Raw genomic sequence first — 4205 nt, 5'->3', positions numbered from 1 at the left:
GTTACCCATATATTGAACTTGTTCCTCCTCGATGCTATGGTTGAAGGATTGATATTCTGTGTGTACTCCTCCATTTGAATTTCACCTCATCACTGGATGTACCTGAGTAGAACCACATAAACCGTCAATCTTTTTATTTAAAAGTTGTACCTAGTTAGATAGCATAGTAACCGCATCGAGGTTGAAAACACCGATCACTTTTATCGGCTTTGTCCTCATAACTTGCATATGATATTTATTCAGTGACATTTCTTCAATAAATTCATAAGCCGCTTCAGGTGTTTTGTTATTGATAGTCCCACCAGTAGCTGCGTCAATCATTTGTCTAGTTAAGGATTCAGGCCATTGTGAAATGTTTGAACCTGTAACCATAAGGGTAGCCCATGGTGAGGGCATCTTCTCAAGAGGTCCTTGTATTTCTCCTATGCATCATAGAGTGTCTCTAGATCCATCTGCACAAAAGAAGAGATATCATTCCTCAATTTAACCGTTTTAGCTGGCGAAAAATATTTAAGTAAAAAATTTTCAGTCATTTGCTCCCAAGTAGTGATTGACCCTCGTGGTAACGAGTTCAACCACTATTTTGCTTTATTCCTCAATGAAAAGGGAAACAAAAGAAGGCGCATGGAATCATTAGAGACACCATTGATTTTAAAAGTGTCACAAAACTCTAGGAAATTCACCAAATGAGCGTTTGGGCCTTCGTCTTGCAAAATATCAAACTGAACAAATTGTTAGATCATTTGAATTGTGTTAGGTTTCAGTTCAAAATTATTTGCAGCAATAGCAGGCCTAACTATACTTGACTCAGTTCCTGTCAAATTAGGTTTAGCATAATCATACATAGTTCATGGAGCAAGATTCTAATTTATTGGGTTAGCAGCAATCTCAAAAGGTAGCGGATTTTCCTGATTTTCAGCCATCTCCTCGGTTGTGGTTGAAGTATCATCCTCTTGCTCTTCCTTTGTGTATCTTAGGCTTTGCTTTATTTGTCTTCAATTTCTACGAGCTGTGCAATCGATACCACTATCAAATAGTAATGGCCTCGACGGGTTTCTTCTAGTCATAAACTATGAAAACCTTCTAGAAGCGAATAAAAGGAAAATTAGAAAAAAAATAAAAATTTAAAATGCAATAAAAATAAAATGGCTAAAGTAATAAAAATCAAGTGCACCTGTCGAACAATAGTATAGTTTTAGCAAGACCGGATTGTCGAATCCCTAAGGAACTAAAAGTACTAGTATTAACTTTCTTTTTATTATCTAGCCTAAACAATTAAGGATTTTGTTAATGTAAACTAATTACTAAACTAAGGATGCACAGAAAGAAAATTGGGAAAAAACTTTTGAGAAAACTGATTGATTAAGACAATACCCAAGGAAAAATTCTCCTAGACTTCACTTGTTTTTTTACTCTAAATCAAACGATTTATTCATTTGACTTGATTCATAGAAATCCCTAATTTATATTATTATATCTCTCGAGACTAACAACGTCTAACCCTAGGTTGATTAGTTGAAATCTCTTTCTAATTAACTCCCTAGTGTTGCATTAACTCGATCTGTGGATTCCATTATTAGGTTTCACCCTAATCCGGTAAAATCTTGTCACCCTATCTCTAGGCGAGCAATCAGATCCACTTAATTATGTTAGATCTACTCTTAGACAAGGACTTTTCTCCTCTGAATAAGCACATCAGTACTTGAATCAATATCCTGGAATATTAAAACAAGAATAATTTATATTTAAGAACAAGTCAAATATTTATCATACAATTCAGATAATAATAACAAGATCCGTCTTAGGTTTCATTCCCCTTAGGTATTTAGGGGGTTTAGTTCATATTTACGAAAGAAAACATCTCAAAAGAATAATAATAACAAAACATAAAGAAAACCCAAAACTCCAGAAGGAAATTAAAGGGAGATCTTCAGTCTTGACGATGAATTCGGCTTCTGAGATGGATCAATCGGCTTCCCTTGAGTAATTCCTTGCCTCCTACTCCGTGTGTCTCTTCTAAGTGCCTCCTCAGGTGTTTAAATGGGCTTTAGAATGCCTAAAAGCCCTCAAGAGTGGCCTTTACTGAATGGAACTAAACTTGGGCTCGACAAGAACACGCCCGTGTGACAAGCCCGTGTGCGATTTCTTCAATCCATGTTCAAGGCTGTTACATAGGCACGGGCTTGTGGTCTACCCGTTTAAGTCATGCTTCAGTTCTTCCAAAGGGACACGGCTGTGTGGCTTACCCGTGCGAGGAAGTCCAGTCCGTGATGATTTCCCATGTTGGTCTATTTTCTCTGTTTTCGGCCCGTTTCTCGCTCTTTTTACTTTCCTATCCTCACCTTAGTGTAAAACATGAAATTAAAGGATTAGAAGCATCAAATTCACCAAATCTAAGGATAACTCATCCAAAAATATGCTAAGCATGAGATAAAAATATGTATAAGTTACGGTTTATGAGGTGGATTTTCAAACTGCTGGCCAAATAGTTTTAGAGCAACAAAATGATAATCATAATAAGATTTCCATAAAAATTATTCTCATATGTATCACTCATTTATTAGCATTCTTACCACATGTCCATTTCACTTCCCATGTCCAACCCATGCTCGTGGGTTTCGAGAACACACCTGTGTTATGTCTTAGCACCACCACTCGTCCAATCGTGACAATCATATACATCATAATAGTATCTTATAACATAAATAAGTTCGTTATGGCAAAAACCCCTTTTATTCATTTCTTATATTAATCCCTTTGAATTTCTTAGAATCTTGATAGATATCCCATTTACCGTCAAATCATGCAAGTGATCATTTCAAATACGCACTCCCGCGAACCTCACTCTTACGGCGGGATTACCAGTCCAGGCTAAATCCCCTGTAGTATAAAGTCAAAAAGTAAATGTTAGGATTACCAGTCCAGGCTAAATTCCTTGCAACGACAATTTCTCTTATGAGCTTAAATCTGAATTACCAGTCTAGGCTAAATTCAGATCCTAATCAGATTACCCATTCGGGCTAAATCCATATTTCACACATATTCTTCGGGAGGCTAGATCACTTTAGGAACACCTGTCCGGGCTAGATCCATTTTACTGTCAATTCTTTTTTAGGAAAATCCGTCGGACATCCTTTTCATTCAATTGGGGTTTTCACTTTTCATCAAGTATATTAATATGCATAGATGACCTTGTAATGTACATTCAAACCAACTCATTTTCATGTTTATTAAACATTAAACTATACAATAAAAATAACATAGCACCTTGTTTCCATACAACTTACTCATTTCATTTAAAATGCCATGTTCCATCAAACTTCCATTAACATCAATTTCAACACAATCTGTAATGCCCCAATTTTTGGGTTTTCTCTGTTTCTATGTTTTTTTTTAAAATTTGTGTGTTCTGGTTGGTTAAGATATATATCTTAGTAGGTTAGTGGGGCTTTGAAAGGCCCAAACTTAAGTTAAATTCGTGGTAGTCTTCGGAATTTTAATTTTATGAACAGGTGATGCAATTGACGTTTGGGCTTTTAAGAGTAAAGGGGTAAAAGATGACACAAAAAGCATGTGGTGTAGTGGCAAGGTGGCGCCAGTTAGGGGACAAGGAAGTGACGCCATAGAGAAAGCAAGGGGTCCAAGGTTCAAGTCTTGGCTCTTGCAATATATTTTGGTTTTTATTTTTAATAAATCTAGAAGCAAGTAGGTTCACTTTAAAGTTTAATGTGTTGGATTTATGACACAAATGAGTTGATGGCCTAGTGGTGGTAGCGTGAGTTTGCATATGAGAGGACTTTGGTTTGAATCCCTTGGCACGCAAAGGTTAATTATTTTGCTATGTTAGGACGGCAAGAGTTGGTGTTGGTTTTAAACTCTGGTGATGGAGGGATCCCACATCGGGAAGCTAACATAAGAGTAGATAGAGAGCTGGCTTTAAATAAAGCAAACCATGAGGAGAGTATGCATACCCTTCTTGGCTGATCCCTTTCGCTTTATGACGTGCTCGTTTGGGTTGGGCGTTAGCTAAGAGTGTTTGGAACGCGGATTAACTGCAGTCTCCTAACAGGTTTGTATTTCTCATTACTCTAGCAGTAGGACAGCTATTTCGAGCCGCGATGGGCTGAAATGGGCCATGTGGTCCCAATGGGTCCGTAGGCCCAAGTGGATAAGTTGTAGAATTACTAAAATACCCCTTAGAGGGT

At 37.2% G+C, this 4205-nt stretch overlaps 1 non-coding gene across 1 annotated transcript; it reads left to right on the top strand.

Annotated features, from left to right (window-relative positions):
- Positions 1 to 378: 378 nt before the first annotated feature.
- LOC128291074 (small nucleolar RNA R71) lies at positions 379 to 485 on the top strand. Its single transcript, XR_008280850.1, has one exon. It is a non-coding gene; the product is annotated as a small nucleolar RNA R71 (small nucleolar RNA).
- The last annotated feature ends 3720 nt before the right edge of the window (positions 486 to 4205 follow it).

This window comes from Gossypium arboreum, chromosome 3 (assembly GCF_025698485.1).
Source record: "Gossypium arboreum isolate Shixiya-1 chromosome 3, ASM2569848v2, whole genome shotgun sequence".
Classification (NCBI taxonomy): domain Eukaryota; kingdom Viridiplantae; phylum Streptophyta; class Magnoliopsida; order Malvales; family Malvaceae; genus Gossypium; species Gossypium arboreum.
The sequence above is the reverse complement of the archived record's forward strand: the minus strand, read 5'-3'. Positions and strand labels throughout refer to the sequence as shown.